The sequence below is a fragment of the Lytechinus pictus genome, chromosome 3 (genome assembly GCF_037042905.1).
Source record: "Lytechinus pictus isolate F3 Inbred chromosome 3, Lp3.0, whole genome shotgun sequence".
Classification (NCBI taxonomy): domain Eukaryota; kingdom Metazoa; phylum Echinodermata; class Echinoidea; order Temnopleuroida; family Toxopneustidae; genus Lytechinus; species Lytechinus pictus.
In genome coordinates, this window is record NC_087247.1 from 63,541,913 (window position 1) to 63,561,066 (window position 19,154).

The window sequence follows — 19,154 nt, forward strand, 5'->3', positions numbered from 1 at the left end:
AAGGACTCAAATGTAAGTTTCCCTTTATTTTATTAAATCTTAAGTAGAAATAATATGATATTTAATGGGCAATCTTTTAATAAATGATAAACAAACGAGAAAAAAAATTGTATTTAGGGAGTAATATCATACTTGGGTGCAGGAAACAGTAACGGTTCTACTTCTAACCTGTTTTTAACGCATTGTCGCCAATGAGGTCCATACATGTAATGTTTGGACCTCATTGGTACTAGGAGTGATATAGGCCCCGCTACTGTGTTGAATGGCTTAGAATGTCCGTTCGCGGGGCCTGTTTCACGAGTATAATATTATAATCGTTATATAGGCCCCGCACTACGGCACTTCAGGCACTCCAACACAGTAGCGGGGCCTGTATCACGAGTATATTATTAAGCTTGCATCCTAAGATAGTCGCGAAACTGGCCCCGTCCAATGCGCCTTTTCCAGCATTCGCACGTGTGTGGGGCTCAGATGACGGCTATTAGTATACTCGTTATCGAGGCCCCTTGCACTGTTATATCATGGAAAATAACGTGGTCCTGGGGCTTGTTTCCCCGGCCGGTGAGAATTATCATGGGCGGCGCTGGAGGGGGGGGGGGGGGTTAGGGCCTCCAATTTATTTTCCAAATAAACAAGGAGAGAGAATAATAAAAATGTGTATATATTTATTTCAATCTATTTTAATTGATAAATTAATCATTTAATTGATTTGTTTTCAGTTTTTTTTCTTTTGTGATATAGAGAATAAGAGGTATCATTCGTTTTCAATTATTTCTATGTGTGGAAGTTCAATCATTTCAATCTATTTTAATTGATTAATTAATGTATTTATATTGATTAATTTAATGTATTTATATTGATTAATTTAATGTATTTATATTTATACATTAATCATTTAATTTATTTGTTTTCAGTTTTTTTGTCTTTTGTGATGTAGAGAGTCAGAGGTATCATTCGTTTTTAATTCTTTCTATGTGTGGAAGTTCATTTATTTATTTATTTATCAATCTATTTTAATTGATTGATTAATGCATTTATATTTATTCACTAATCATTTAATTTATTTGTATTAATATTTTTCCTTTTGTGATATAGAGAGCCAGAGGTATCATTCGTTTTTAATTCTTTTTATGTGTGGAAGTTCATTTATTTCAGTCTATTTTAAATAATTGATTAATCAATGTATTTATATTGATTAATTAATGTTTTTAATATTTATTCATTAATCATTTAATTTATTTGTTTTCAGTTTTTTTGTCTTTTGTGATGTAGAGAGTCAGAGGTATCATTCGTTTTTAATTATTTTTATGTGTGGAAGTTCATTTATTTATTTATCAATCTATATTAATTGATTAATTAATATATCTATATTTATTCATTAATCATTTAATTTATTTGTATTTTTTTTGTGATATAGAGAGTCAGAGGTATCATTCGTTTTTAATTCTTTTTATGTGTGGAAGTTCATTTATTTATTTATTATCTATATATCTATTTATATATTTTTTGTTATCTGAGACGCGTGCGTAGGCCTAGGTCTTATGTTGATACAGGCTCGTACATTTCATTTATTTTTATTCATTCTGTAAGTTCTTGTGGATATACAAAATGATGACGGCAATCATTATAAAGCTCAGAATATCTACTCTTTCACCTGGTATCCTCAGAAGATTCCTCGATCATTCAGGCATGAATGACTTTAACAATTTGAAGAAAGTATAGATATACAATCTAAATTTAAAAATAATCGTTTACCTTTTTTAATTAGTCGTAGTTGAAGGGTGTTATAACCTTATTTTTTGTTACATAAAAGGAATATATATTTTATTTAAAGGTCAAGTTCACCCCAGAAAAATGTTGATTTGAATAAATAGAGAAAAATCAAACTCGCATAACGCTGGCAATTTCATCAAAATCGGATGTAAAATAAGAAAGTTGTGAAATTTTAAAGTTTCACTTATTTTTCACAAAACAGTGATATGCACAACTCATTTGCTTGCAAATGATACAGTTGATGATGTCCCTCGCTATTTCTTTTGTTTTTTTATTGTTTGAATTATACAATATTTCAATTTTCACAGATTTTACAATAAGGGCCAACGTGACTGAACCATATATTCCACATGTTCAGGGAGGATTTAATCTTTGTTTCACTTGACAATGAGAAAATCGGAAAATATATTTCATATAATAAAATACTAAAGAAATAGTGATTGGGTGGCGTCATCAGTTTCCTCATTTGCATACCGACCTGGACGTGCATAACTATTATTTTGAATTAAACTAAACTTCGAAATGTTATAACTTTCTTATTTTGCATCCGATTTTTATGAAATTTTCAGCGTTATGATCGTTCGATTTTCCTCTTTTTATTCAAATCAAATTTTTTGGGGTGGACTTGTCCTTTAAATTAATTTTTTTATTCATGTATTTGTTTGTATTAAACTTTTTGTTTTATTTGATATTAGACCAACAATTATCGTTAATTTCTCTTTTTTGTGTATGGATTTGATCTCTCTCTCTACACCGTATATTATTATATATATAACAAACTATATTTTGTTACCTTATAATACCACTGAAGCCAATACGTGAAGTGTTTATATATATATATATATATATATATATATATAGAGAGAGAGAGAGAGAGAGAGAGAGAGAGAGAGAGAGAGAGAGAGAGGGCCTAATACATTACTATTTCAAGTTCTCCTTCGTATTGCTTCACTTATTCATTTCCTGGTTTATTCATTTATTCGTTCATGTTTGTGCTGTTTTGGGAAAAAATGTTGTCTATTAATTGACACGATAGGCCTACCCCGAGAGGGGGCAGTATACCCTGACGTGAAGTTGATGATAATTAAAGCAGAAACTAGAAAAAATATTCTTAAAGGTTTGCTGAAAATATATTTTTTTAATTGCCACGCATTTTGGTTAAGAAGTTCGCTATTCTCTAATCAAATATTTCCATTCTCACACTTTAATTAGTGTTTATTATATTAAATTGTATTCTACTCATTAATGTAATGAATGACTTGCTAAGATCAATTGTAATGTCACTTTCACCTGCCCAGTAACCTGCACAATCAAGGTACTAATGGATAATTTGTTTTTCTGTTCCAATCATGAAGAAGCGAAAACGAAAATCAGCCCCTTAGTTTGGGGTTTTTGGAAACCCCCATAACGAAATCACAACGAGAATAACGTGTTATGATTTGGTTTTTGTATATCAAAAAACAGAAAAATTAAATTTAAATTTTTTTTGCCGCTTTATCTGATTTCTCATTCTAAATTTGTGTATTTATATATATAAAAAAAAAGAATATCAGAACATGCCACGATTCGTGACCTCACTGTCAACTAAGTATATGTATGATGCAACTGCATGAAAAACAGCGCCTATAGAATTGTTGGATGTCGCCTAGCAACAGGATACTATGTAAGTGGTAATTAAACTACATGTAAATCGATGTAAAATATTGATATTTACAGATGAATCCAACATGACCAAGCAATATCATTTTGGTTATATATCCTAAATATAATGCTAATCAAATAAAGCTAATTTCTTACCCTCCAGAAATTATTAGACGAAACTGACAAGTTAACAAATGTCACTTAAACACAACAGTCATATCATTTCGTCTTCAAGAAATATTATTTTACAAACAAAGAAGTTTATGAAGCATGATCTGATTATTAAATCAAGAATTATGTAAATCTCAAATATAGAGAAATAAAAAAATATCCACGCAAATCATGTTCGATAAACGATCAAGCAGGGCACTGGGAACGATTTTTAGTAGGGGGTGCTGTGGTAAAAATTATTGCTCCTAAATAAAAAAGAATTACAATCGATTATAGACCTATAATTTTATGCTCCCATCAATTCAAAGAACACAACGGTTCAAGGAAAACGTCAATTATACTAAAATCATTTAAAATGCATTATAATCCTTTGTAATGGATCAAATTCAACAAGGAAAGTTAAGCGTTGAACAAGATGCCCCCCCCCTCCTCTCTCACTCCTACATGTCAGCAGTGTTTAAAAACATAACCTTTTCGTGTCGATATATATCAACAAAATTCATCTCGAACTTCGATTGCATTCGCATCCTATTTTCAAGTGTGAAAAAAAAATCAGCTCGCGCTCCTCTTTCATATCCTGTTCATGCGTCACTGTAAAGTCCTTTTCCCATTTTCAGTTCAGTAATTAAAATATTAAATAAAGGTTTGTTGTTTAGGGTTAATAAGAACTTAGTGTGCTCCATTCATAGCTTTTAACACATGGATTATAATTATTTTTTTTTTCACAGTTAGCGGTCTCGTTTAGTTCGGCCGTATAGTCATGGTAGGCCTATCTTGTTGGTAAATATTAAAGTAAAATGTACTTAAACTTCCATATCACAACGCCCCCCCCCCAAAAAAAAAAAAACACTTACCTTTTCCTCTTTGAGTGGCCGACCAGGGATTTCATGAATGGCAATGTGTCCAACCGGCCTGTACGGCAAACAATCGAAATCCATCATTTTTAAAACCATGCCATCAAATACAGTTACAAACAATCTTCAAGTGGATTGATTAAAATGAAAGCAGGATGAGAAAATAATTTAAGTTGATAGGTTAATTAGATGAAGAAATACTGGGATATCAATGAACGGTATTAGTAAGCTTTTAAAAAAATAAATGATTAATAAATTGATATTTAGGTAAAAGAGAAAACGTACTTAACGTACTTAGATAATATAGATAATGATAGGCCTATCCCCAGTTGTGGGGGCCGGGAGGGGGATAAGTCTCAGTAAAATATAGATTAAATTAATTATAGCGTAGATATCCCTCAAGCAATAATAAAATTGACCAAAAGAAAATTAATACATTTTCCCCGAATGAATATGCCTATTCGTTTTCTTTTCTGAACTTAAAAGGATGAAAAGCGGGGGGGGGGGGGATTTATGAAAGGAATGAAAAAAATACAAATTGATAATACGCAGGAAGCCGGATGAATGATTCAATATTGAATAAGAGAAGAAAGCAGATTTGAAAAAAATGTATATTGACTTCTTACATCCAGGTGATTATAAATAGATTATGATACATGTACATGAATGAATAAATGGATTCATTCGCAGCAGTACGTCAAGTGAAAGATTGGGGGAAATTATACAAGAACTATATAATTTAATTATTAATGACACCTCCCTCCCCGCAAAAAATAATTCAAATGAAATGCTGAATAAAACGAGGTTATCAAATAACTAGCAAATACAAATTACGATGGATAATGGAACAAAAATAACTATGTATAGGCCCAACGTTACATCGAAAACACTCCCAAAAAATTAGCAAATGAATGAATCATTCACGGATTTATCAAAAGTTATTCAGAGAGCAGATCTTTAAAAGCAAAATATTAGCAACACGAGGGCGGCGTCAGGTTGTGAGGGGCCTGGTTGATTTTTCTCTGAAAACTGGAAGGATAACATCATGCCTAAAACAAGTCACTCATATGGATCCTACTCCATTGTCATGCAGAGTTTTTATACTCACTTCTTTATTATTCCCCTTGTTTTTTAAAAAATAAATTGGAGCCCCCCGGGCCCCTACAGCGCCGCGCATGATATCACTCACCGGGGAATCAAGACCCACGACCACGCTATTTTCCATGATATAACAAGTGTAAGGGGCCTCGATAACGAGTATACTATAATAGCCGTCATCTGAGCCCCACACACGGCGAATGCTGGGACAAGCGCATTGGACATTACAAAAAAACTGAAAACAAATAAATTAAATGATTAATGATTAATGAATAAATATAAATACATTAATTAATCAATGTAAATACATTAATTACTCAATTAAAATAGATTGAAATAAGTGAACTTCCACACATAAAAATAATTAAAAACGAATGATACCTCTTACTCTCTATCTCACAAAAGAAAAACAAACTGAAAACAAATAAATTAAATGAATAAATCTATTAATTAATCAATATAAATAGATTGATAAATAAATAAATAAATAAGTTAATAACTGTATCAATATATTAGTAAATCGACAAAGAAATTTCTGAAGAAGTAAATACATACACATTTTATTATTCTCTCTCCTTGTTTATTTGGAAAATAAATTGGACTTTGGTGGAACGTTAATTGACAAACGAACGGTAGCACTTGCGGGGCTTTGTTCAAGGTACATAGAATTTTCTAAATTTTTTGTTTAATTTGTCATCGTTTTGAATATTTTCCAAAAAGTATTATCGTCAGCAAAAATAATAAAAAAGTAAGTTTTTTAAGTTATTGCATTTATTGGGGTCTCTATTTTATCAAACAATTATTGGAATTGCGCATACAATGAATCATGAATCTAGTTAAAAAAATACCACCAAGCTGAATTAAGGCTGTGAACTGTATTAGCGCCACCAACGACCTTCTTTTTATTTCCGTGGAAGAGACGTGTGAAGCCACTTTCTAGGCGGAGGTAAGCGATGTTGCTCTTTTTGTGTCCTTTTTAAATTAAAAAATATGTTAAAAATTGAAAATGGAACGCTTTTACCAGAAAAAGCCCTGGTGAGTAACGGAATGGGTTTCGGCTAACATCATTCACGTTGTGAAGCGATGTTAATGACAACTCTAAAATCCACTACAAAAACACGTTGGTTGTGCGAGGTTCTTATAGCATATATACGAACCTCGCAATAGTGTGAGTGGGCAATGGCACTAGATTTGTGCTGTAGACATAAGTCTATAGCCAATTGGTGAGCTGGCCTTAGTTTTCTTTCTATATTTTGAGTGAACAATGCAACATTCTCGCCAGGTTCATTCTGACGCTTGGCGGAAGCCGCGCAGCGGCCTTGGTGCGTGCGAAGCACGCACGGGGGGAGGGAATACAAGGTACGGAGGAATACAAGGTATTTAAAGGCCAAACTGGCCTTGCCCTAAAAATGACGAAATTTAAGGCCTGGAACTTGTCGCGATGTCGCTCGCATTGATTGGCCAGGATATCGAAAAGCCTTGATAAAAGCACAACTCGTTGAACGTAGAGAGCAGCAACACACGGCTGCCATTTTTTCGTCTCCGGCAGAAAAATTCCAAAAGTAAGGAATAAATCATCGGTAACGTATATTTTCAATATTTTCTCGGAACATGTATAGTATCAAAAGAAAGATCAGAGTCTAACGAAAATAGTGGGCCTTTGTTCAAGATAATATAATGTCATTTAGAATATTATAAAAAAAAATCTAGACAAAACCCGGTCGCCTGGATTGGGCGACCTAATTACTAAGCCTGAGTCAAATCGATTTTAAAATCGGTGTTCGATCGATGTCATCGAGCGCCGGTGCAGATTTTGCAAAATCATTGCATCGAAGAAAATGCACGATGAATTCATGAATGGAAGTCATCGCCATCGATCGTGCATGCGCAGTACTGTGCTTTAATCAAACCAGAAAATTGCCGGGAAATTGACGCGATCAACATAAAATATACCTTGCATTCATGAACAATATTAATATAATGACCATAGAATAATATTTAATCGTAATATTTAACAATAATTTGCATATGATAATCATTAATATGCATTTAGAGCTTGATGTGAAACGTTTGTATTTCGTTTCAATTTTCAATGACGGACATCACATGACGATAGACTTGAGTGAGTGCACTTGTCTAAACAAAAAATTATCACGTCAGGATTGATTCTCAAACATTGTCAATATGCAGAAACTCTTTTCAAGATCGTAATATCACCATATACTAACATTTTACATGACAAAACAGAGAAAATTGCGTTTGATATTTTTTCCATCAATTTGAAGCTAGTTTGTGCCCAACTTTGGGCTCTGATTTCATGAATGGAAATATGTCATACGTCATCGAACGCGCATGTGCATTGTGCTTCTTTTCTCGGAGACGTCTTGATGGAATAAAAGTAAAAATAATGACAGGTTTAATATTTCCATGACCATATGAACATAACATACTTTGCTGACATCGTCAATATTTTAGTATGGCCATAAAATCTTATTAAATCGTAATTATTTAACATCCAATAATAATTTATATGAATTCTGAGCTCGATCCGAGACATTCGTATTTATTTTGATCGCATGCTCTTGAGTCTCCAATTTAAAAAAATGGATTATCATATCAGGATTGATTCTCGAACATCGCCATAACTCATATTCCACAATCTTTCCTCACAATCGTTATATCAGCATTAAATACCAACTCAAATGACCATCCAGAGAAAATTACGTATGTTATTTATTCTCATCAATTTGGATCCAACTACACGATCTCAGGCAAGTTGCAGTGCTCTCCGCTGGGTGCACTTGTTTGCTGGCTGACAAGCACGCCCGTCGTTTCTGGAGAGTGTACGGTACGGGGCTGCGGACGGGGCGGCTAGGTGTGTGGGAGTCTGCGAATGCTAGTTGACCGAAAATCATTCGGATCGACTCTGCGTGATTCATGTCTTTAATATTGTTTCATTTTAAACTTATGTGTTGTCATCTGAAAATATCATTGTTGAAGATATTTTGGGAAGAATTCTGCTTTGGTCCCCGGCCTTTTTTTGTATTTTGTGATCATGGAAAATACAAACGAACTTTGCTCCGTCGTCAGTGCTAGTGCAGTGAGTGCATAGCGCATCGCGGCCGGAGCAAAATAAAATTGACTCGATTTTCCCCGCCTTCAACATTTGATGCATCGATGTTCGATCGAATTAAGCTGTCGAACACCGGTTTTCAAAATAATCGATATGACTCAGGCTTACTGATTACACATGCAGGCTCGCACTAACACACTACCGTCGGTGAATAGGGATGATAGTAAAATGTCAGAAATTGTTAAATGAGAGACGACGGTTATTCCTGTCTATGGTGAGTGGAGCCAACGCAGTTCAGCGAACAACCAAAATACAGAGACTGAAGCTTTTGGTCTAGTATTTGGATTGCTTCCTCTAGCTCCAAAACTTATTCAGAGTTTGTAAAACTAATCCAGATTACACTGACATCTTAACAACTAGTGAGTGACTTTTCAGGACCCCCTTCGTTTTATGTTTGGTGTTATAATCATGTGAAATTGACAATTGACACAAACACCAAAAGGTCAACACTGAACTTGAAATCACCCATTCTCTTTACACACAATACAGGGATTTTAAAGACTGCAGTGCACTTTGATGCTGCTACATGAAATGCCCGAAAATCATTGTTTTTCCACCATTTTGAGTCAGATTTTTGAGTTAATATCTTTTTATGTACTATTGCATATAAAATGTAGGAAGGAGTTCCTCTTGCGACAGCCACCAAAATAACTAAAGATTGTTGAGTCTTCCGGTTCATTTACTCCCTCTTTTTTTTATTATTATTTTTTTTTTTAGTGTTTCTTACCCAGTGGCGTAACAGTGGGGGGGGGGGGGGGAAGCTGGCGGATTTCAATGGGAAAATTTAAAAAAACAGGAAAAAGAGAAACAGGAGGAAGAGAGGAAGGGAAAGAAAGAAAGGAAAAGAGGAAAAGGAAACAGGGAAAGGGAAAGGGAAAATGAAAAGAAAGGGCAAGAAAATGAAAATACATAGGGGAAATGGAAGAAAAGCGGGAAGGGAAGGAAAGAAGAATATGTGAGGAAGTGCAAAATATCCTGAAATACTAATACATTAGCATTAGCATGATTAGCAAGAGAGGGATATAAAAGATATGACTCAATGGCACGGGCAAGATTGGCAGGGGAATGGGAGAAAGAGGGAAAAAAACGGGAAATGAAGGTAGATCCAAAAGCTCAATTGGAAAATCAGAACATGAAGATAAGGGACAAGAAAAAAAAGAGAAGAACTTAATAACATGACTGGGCTGCCGAGGATTGAAAAATATAAAGAATGGGAAGAAAGGTGGATGGTGTCTAATATAAGCTTGCTAATTTTTGTGCAATAGTCGCAATCAGGACAAAAAAATCCTAAGCCAAGGGTTAGATATAAATGTATCCCCCTTATATTATATCCTAACCTAAGTAAAGCTTTCCACAGGGCTTTACGCTAGCTAGATTTACCGTAAAAAGCCTTTTAATGTTCACTTTGACTAAATTTCCAAAGCTACACTGTACTATCACATGATTAGAATTTAAATTAAAAATCATTTTGAAAGGCCAACTTTTTCTGGCTTGCTTTGCTCGTTGGCGACTTTTACAAATTTTTCCGCATTTGCTATGTTGTGCTGCCTCAAAATATTTTGTTCATTATCTGCAACTGCGTTGAAGTTAATATATGTTGTGTATGTACCTGCGATTCAATAAAAAAAGTGGCCATCTGTGATTTCTTAAAATATCATCAGGTTCCACAGGTTCCGCCCCAGACCAGTGGCGGCACCAAGGGAGGAGGCACGGGGGGGGGGGGGGGGGGGGGGGGGGGATTTACCCCCAGTGAGTTGCCACCCCCCCCCCCCCCGAAATTTTGAAAAATAAAAAAAAGATGTGTAGTAAAGCTTGTACTAAAGCTGCAAAGTGCTCCAGAACAGCTTTTTTATAATTCCAATTTGGAAATTTTCTCTTCCATTCACTGTTGTTAGCTCAAAATAATCTTTGTCACTAACATAAATCTTTCAGGTCATTACATAAAATTCAAAATGTTGCTCACGTTATACGCGCTTGCAGTAACCGTTGACTGAGATAAAGAAATAAGTTGTTCACATGGGGCTTAAAAATCCAATGTTCAAGTCAATATGCTTCTCACGATTAGAGTTTTCATTATTCGTTTTAGCGAGATACACATCCTGCGTATTCATAATTTTCATGAATCAAACATTTTTATTTTTTGATTAGATAGCCATCCAGTTCAAGATTACAAAAAGTGCTTAGAACGTCCAATTATCATCTCAGGATATCAACAATTTTCTGCTCGTGCTACGCACTACATTTTTTGGTGAGATATTATTTTCATAACCCAATGCAAACAGCTACTGTAAAAGTGGAAGTTTTCGCGGGATTAATTTTTCGCACTCGGCGGAGTAAAATGAATTTTGGGTGTTTTTAATTTCGCAGGCTGTCTGGACTATCAATTCACTCAGTCCACCACTGCCATGGTGCTGGCAGGGCAGCGGCAATAGACTACTAATACACTCCACAAAGTCTAAAATACAGAATTTCATGAATGCTGCTGGACTATCAAATGTGAAGAAAAGAAGAATACTAGTAAATACCGCTCATAACCCAACAACCTTGCTTTGGAAGATGTAAAATAAATACACATGGAAAATACATAAAAATACATCGATTTATATGAGCCTAGCTTACCATAGATGAGCACTAACTTGTCGCACTGAGCTCGTTCTGCATGCGCTATGCACGTATGCGATGTTTTGTTTACATACAGTAAAAAAACTGCAATAAGTACGCATGCGCACAGAATTTATTTTTCTTCTACTTGTAATTCCTACTTTGTGTATGAAAGTGAATTCCCTTCTGTAATTTAAAATAAGCATCGCTTTTAAAAAAAAGCATCTCTGTTAGCATAATAGCGATCCTGTATGTTGATCTTATTTTTTTGTGTTTTCCTTTTCCATTGCCTCCTAAACATTGCCTCCTTTAAGCCATCTCCTGGATCCCCACATTTTTAATTAATATTTCCTTTATAAGTCTACTTAACCTGAAAATTAAAACTTTCTTGTTATTTGTACATGTAGGCCCTATAACTTCTTTTTTAAATGACAAGCGATAGACGTCTCCCATTGCTTTTTATTTCCTTTTTATTTTCTTTTTATTTCTTTTTATTTTCTTTTTACTCATTTTTATTTCTTTTTTTTAATCACCGCCAACATGATTCCCCTTTCTCTTATTTCCTATTTACTTGTACTACCGTGGGCGTGCCTAATTCAATATGATTGCTGTGATAAATGCCCTAGTCTAGTTTTCTACTTCTGTGGTTACTAGTAGTAACTCATATTTAGATATCTAGGTGAAGAGTAATATGATATAAAATAACAGAAATGTAGAGTGTCTACATGTACTTACATTTACTGTACTTGAATGATCAGTTCATCCATCTATCCATGCATGCTTATAAAAATCCAGCTGTCCTAGGCTAAAGGCTTTAGGAGTCGATAATTCCAACTTAATATGACGTAGGCCAGTTTAAATGCACAGTTTAGACAAATTTTCAGTACAAATAATTGTCATACTGGGTAGTGACATTGGTGTAATATAATGTTTGAATTTAACCAGAACAATTAACACGTCAACAAATGTCAAAGTCAAACTCTAGTTGAACGTATTTACAAATGTTTTGAGTATCATAGTTTACATATTAATCCTCCCACTCTCCATCCTCCACATCGCTATCATCGCATGTGGGGACGGGAGCTTCCCTTGCTTGCTGAACAGCCTTGGAGATACCAGTTACGGCGAATCCTTGCTTCACCAACTCATTGGCAATGAGTTTTTGAGTGGTCATGAGCCACTTTGCGTGAACAGGCTTGATTGTTGCTGTTCAGAGATCAACGGAGCCAGCAATTTCTTCAGTAGTGCGCCCTTCTTCAACCATCACTGCAACTCTTTCTGCAAACCATCGCTGGAATTCACTCATGAATTGCTTGCATTTTCCGTTATCGGGTAGCATCAAGAGGTTGAAAGTCGTCAGTGCACCATGGAGGAATGAAGACACAGAGGGCGCCAAGATCTTCAAGAGCCTTTCCCACTTCTTCTGTGCAATGGGCAGCAAACACATCAAAGATGAGAAGAGGGGGCGAAGTGGTTCCTAGTTTTAAGTTGAACACGCTGTACGTACGGGGCTATGATCTGCTCAACATACCCAACCATGGTGCTTGTGGTGCTCCAGTGAGAAGGCGAATGCCATATGTACCAATCATCCGGAAACTTAACATTAGGATAGCATCTGTCCGTCGTTCCTTGATAGATTGTCTGAGGGGGTAGCATCTCGCCACTGAGGGTACATGCAAGCAGCGCTGTGTATTGGCGTTTGTCGTAGATTACCTTTGATCTCTACTTGCTTTCCCCCTTTTTAATCATGGTCCAGTTGCCGCATGGAATGACCAGTTCATCCGGAATGTTAAACTTTCTCATCTGACGTCTGATACACCGATAAAACTTGCCGCCGAGTGTTTCAAGATCATCTGGATGGTGCTTGGCAGCCTTGGTGCAGAGCTGCCAAGTAGTACGAATTTTCCGTATTTAGTACGTTTTTGCAACCAAAATACTGCAGTACGTTTTTTCTTTAAATAATACGTTTTTTTTTTTACAAAATCGAAATTTATTGAGAAAAATCATCTCTATATATCTCTATTTCATAAAACGTACACAAATATGGTTATTAGATCAATGTAATTTCAGGTAACTTGTTTTTTTTTTTCAATCATTTTGTAAAAACCAGGGTTAGATATATACACAAGTTTCAATGTTTTTTTTTTCATCTGCAATAGTACACATTTTAGCTTGCATGCAGCTTGAGTGCCGTGATGGGCGAGTGTGCCAAGCATTTTATTATGAAATACACTTTTTTTGGGAAAAATACTGATTTTGGGGGATAAGAATACTGAAAATGCAAAATACAACTTGGCAGCTCTGTTGGTGCCCTTCCTCTTCGTGAAGTTCATTCGCTGGAGGAGTGAACGGGCCAAAGTGTTTTCTAGGGTTATTGGACCACCAAAATCCTTCAGAAGTTGGGGCTCGCACTTTCTGAGCAGACCCTTTGAGGCTGCAATGACGATGGATGTAGAACTGGCACACGACAATACAGTGGCTGGCACAGATATGGCATTCGCGATGCTATCATTAGCATTCCGCACTGATGCTGGATCAGTACCAGGAACACTAGTTGGATCAGGAAGTTCAAGACGTTCCTCCTTTCGTTTTGGAAAGCGGCTTGAAATAACGAAGCATGGTGATGTTGTTGAAGCAGTGTGTAAGGCTAAACGTAGGCCGACGTGACGCGTGATGCATCAAAGCAAGCGTGCATACCAAAGTGCGCCGATATGAACGTCGTTTAGGCCAAATATATTCAGGCTTTTTTATTTTTGCGCCAAATACATGCCGCGCGAAATGCGCGAAAATTTCCACTTTTACAGTAGTCTTTAACAGGTCCCTTTTCAAGTCAGGGTCTACATTAAAAAAAATAAAGCTTGCGCTTCTTGCTCGATTTTGAGAAATTGGTAAAATATTTGTGTGTTGCCCCCCCCCCAAAAAAAAAGTGTTCTTTTGCCTCCCTCTAGATTAAACATTCTGGTGCCGCCATTGCCCCGGATCCGATCCGCAAAGTACTGCCCCAAAAGTTCTACAACTGAGAACAAAAAAAGGAAAGATGAAAGGAAAGGAAGATGTAAGATAAAATGTTATTTTCTGAATACCATATCAAAATCAATCTCAAAGTTATATTCTCATGAAAAGGTGATTTTTTTTCTCGCTCGCTCGGTCTTGGCTAATATTAAAGAGAAATTCCAGTAGTTGCAGTAAACACTGATTTCATGAGAAAGTCTGTAAAACCAGGCTTAATTGTCAGTATATCATCGAGGATCTAGATCTGGTACAGTTACATAAACTGAACTTTGTGAAATCTTGAAATCTACGCTGAAAAATGATCAGACTGAACTTCCCCAACACAGATAAGCGCACGTGGGACAGTGTATAATTATTGCTTTGAGCGTCGGGCCCGACGCTCTACCCGAATCCTGTGCTTATTTGCTGATTTCTCAGCAATTACACAATTTCTTCCAGAATCCTTTGGCACATGTGTTTTATTTATACAAACAGATACTTTGGTGGTCATTTCATTGGATTCTGTACGAACTCATTTTGATATCGTTACCAAAACTAGCATTTACCTTTAAGCAAATTTTTGCTGCGCGGTCCATGCTGTGCCCCCTCTTTTTTTGTACTTATCACGCATTGAGCTTCGCCCTAAACTGGTATTTCACTGTACAACATGCTACATGTATAATATGCAATAAAAGTAGAAATGTAACAAATAGAGTGTTAATTGGTGTGCTATTCTAGTCACCTGGTCTATTCAGTTTCTTTGTCATACTGTGTAAGGCATACTTACGTAATGTCTTGCTTTGAAATCTGCCTATCACAATGAAAGAAATGAAAGGCCATTTGACCAAAATTGTCAATGAGGTGACTACGAACTGGTCTATTTGCATTTTAGATGTTGACTTTGCTGGCCATCTGGATTGGATCAATCGCATTTCTTTGTAAGACTGAACCCAGCAATCAATTGTTTTTGTAACACCTCATTAGTGTCTCTTCATTAAGTTGGGAGTGGTGGTCTGGAGCCACGTGAAGAATAGGAATTACTAACATGACTAACGCAAGCTAAAATTACCCTCAAAAGACAAAACTAAGTGACTGGCTGTTTCAAGTGACATGACTTTGACAATCGCAAAAATGGGCTTGAAAATCACAGTCTGCAGATTGAGATGGTTCAATCAAACTTATAAACTGATTATCGAAGTCTGCCATTTCTTTGCAAAATCTAGCTAGACCAAAAGTTATTGTAGAAACAGAAAATTTTGCTGATGTGATTTTCTTTTGTAGTTGCAAATACCAAAGGGCCAATCACTTACTTGACGAAGCCAGAAAATTGATACATCGCATAGTTTCCATTGTTTGGCTTGGCTGGCTGTCGCTGTTGGTCCCAATGATACATAAGTTTTCCATTTAAAAGCTAAATCAATAATTAAGCTAGGGCCCCATTGCTGTGGCCATGTCTGCACCTTAAATTGAACTTCAGATTAAACATGACCTTGTTATTCCCACTCTTCCATTGTACAAGGTTAACCTTGTTATCCGTTAGTATCCCCTGTGGGCTAAATTTGTCAGGTCCATTTTCAACAAAAATGAATGCTATATCAATTTTATAACTGAACAAACAGTACCACAATTCATGCTAATAAAATTTTATCTGAGAGTAAAATTTTCATTTTTTTTTATTTCAGCTATTTCACAATAATGATAGATTACATTCAAATTCATTGATCAATGAAATTAAACTGGAATCGTGATTGGCATGTCATCTTTCTTAATTTTTCTTGTCTCTCTCTGTACAGAGTGAGTTGATCGTTTCACGAATTCAATATTGCGAAAGCTTCCTCTTCAGTGACAAATAGTATGATACCACCTTCTGTGCAAGAGACATTGTATAGAATAGCAAAATTTGGATCCAAGAGTAAGGAAGTGTGACATGCCAATCGTGCTTCCGATTTTTTAAAATTACATGTACAGCGTATAGCCTGGAAATCAATTTTGTTATGAAATATGTAAAGAATCTTAATTGTTTGAAACATGAAAATCTTCATTTTTTGTTGTTGTTTTGTTGCATTCAACAGTTGCTGACAGTTACAGTGGTATCGGAATTCAAAAAAATAAAAAATTCTAATATGACACAGCACTTTTTAAACAAATTTTGTGGGATGGGGGGGAGGTATTCTGAGATCCATTTTATCTTCTGTAAGACACACCTATTCATGAAGCAATATCCATTGAGAAAGGTTGTTTAATAGCCCTCTCATCTCATTCAATCTATGAAATCCAAAGTGAGTGTGTGTCAAGTGAATAGTGATCAAATGCACTTAGCACTATACGCTTAGTCGTCTTTACAGGAATTTCTTTGAAAAATACATGTATAATCAATACTCTTGTTGGATGTTTCTTGACTTTCTTCACGTCATTTCATGCATCATTTCAAGGGCAACATTAGTTGATAAATGTCTTATGAAATATTTTGTCATTCTGCTGAAATAATAGAGCATTAGGGTCAATCAATGATTATTTCATTTTCATTTCAATCTTGGCATCTAATTTACCTTGAAATATTGATGAAATTGATGTTGCAGAGATAAAATAGCCCCACCCTATTTCAAATTTATTTCAATCAACAACATGGGTGTAACTACATCATCTGTGAATATGTTATTAGAAATTGGTATGTCTGCTTAGGGACTGCTGTGCTGCTTATTATCTTTACGGGGTCATTGCACTATCACGATCTGAAACACCCATCCATCCTGTTCATTAGATTGGCAGAGGGCGGGATAGGAATTGGTTGAAATTGGGAGAAGTGTAATAACAATGTTGTGAGGATGGGTAACAGCGGGCATTTATTCAGATCGGTGTGAATGGCAAAAAATTTTTGTTCAAAATTTCATGTCGATTTTCCCAATCAGAAAAAAATTATTTTGAATTGTAAGGGAAGCGGGAAGAGCGTAAACTACGTGGCACACAGTAGTGGGATGAGCGTACGTGTAATCAGGTGTTTCCTGGCATACTAACAGCGGCATGCAAACGTAATTAATTCCCCGCTCCCTTAGAGTTTTGCTGACTCTCAGTCCAATGGTTCATTTCCCCTGATCCTGCCTGATCTGAAGGTTTGCCAAATCGTAGCAAAATATGATCCTTGGGTAATACCACATGTGAGCCTATGAAATGAAATTTCATGGTTTTGCTTGTTTTGAAACATAATATCATTCATGTCAGTGAGGTAATGTAACAAGATAGACTATAATGAATGTGATTATAGCAAGTATCATAACACGACAGGAATAAATGACCAATGAAAAGTCTATCCCTCGGCTTTTTTTTACATACACGTTAAACGGTAATGATACGAAATTGACCTGTATGCATGTGATGGTCTATAAAACTCACTGTGATTATAATGAGTATTTACTTTTAGGCTGTTTCTAATAATCACTTTATATTGACTGAAAGTTTTAAATATAACCATGGACCTGTTACATATTGTGATGGGCCCATGATTAAATAAATGTGTAGAGGAGGGTCTTTATATCCTTTTGGGGAACCACATTGCTGATAAAAATATAAGGAATCATGCTTTATGAACCAACAAGTTATTTTTCAGAATTGAAAAGGATATTATCAATCCCTCAATAAATCTTAGTTGATGACAAAACCTCTTGTATCACAAATGAAATAATCAAAATAATACAAATTCACCCAAGATGTTTTACACATCACTGTCTTTACAACAGATTAAAAACATGAAAAGAGGAAATAAATACCCTTGCTGTCAACCTGATAATGACAATTGATACTATATGATAACTGTTTTATGAATTTTATCGTTGTATGAAACCCTCATGATTTTGCTGGTTTTGTAACATATTAATCTCCAGGTTAGTTTGGATTATGTAACCAGATAGAGTACTAGGACTGTGGTATTTCCTTTAAGGCAATGGAATATTCAGTTTATATTGACTGAAAGTTGGAAATATAATCATGGACCCATTACCTTTGTGTGACATGATTTCATGAATGAATGTGTAGAGGAGGAAGGGTATTTATCCTTTTGGAGGAACCACATTGCTGATAAGAATCTATGGAAGCATGCCTAATGTGTCAAAATGTTTTGTTTTAGAGTTGAAAACGATATTAATTGGATAATAAATAAAGTGTATAGAAACATTTTTTTTTCTTAAAAGCTCATCTGTACTGTAGGCAAAATAGTCTTAAGAATACTTGAGTTATTTTATAAATACTTGTAGCCTCCATACTCTTGTTGTATTCGAATCAATATTATTCCTAAAAGGAGGTGGTGTGCAGAAAACACCAAAAAGGCCGAAAGTCATAATTTTTATGTCTGTTTTTTTAAACTGATATCAATCACATAAATTTACAAAATATGAGAGAATATGACCCTACATCAGAGAAAGAGGGGTAAACACTGAATTTAACTTTCGTACGATACAATGTTACTGTATCCATTATCTTACCACTCATTTCAAACAACAAAAACCATGTAAAACTTAGTTTAATGATGAGTCTGACTAAAACATGTATGATACAAATACATATACATTCGCACAATTTTCGAACTACGGCTATAAAATTAGGGGTCCGTTTCATGGGACTTGTTACAATGGCAAATTTAAAATAACAGTCATAAACTTCTGAAGTCCTTCAGTCGGATTGGCTTATAATAATTTGTTACAGAAATCTTGTATTTGTTATTGTGTCAGGTCTTTGAAAAACTGGCCGTAGGTCTACTTAATGAAATGAATCACTGGAGAATTTGCATTTAAAAGGGATTCCCCTCTTTATCTATAAACTTCATGAATAACCTTTTTTTTTTTTTTTTATATAGTCCGAGATGGAAATAGATTATATTCCTTTTTGCAACCTTCGAGAAT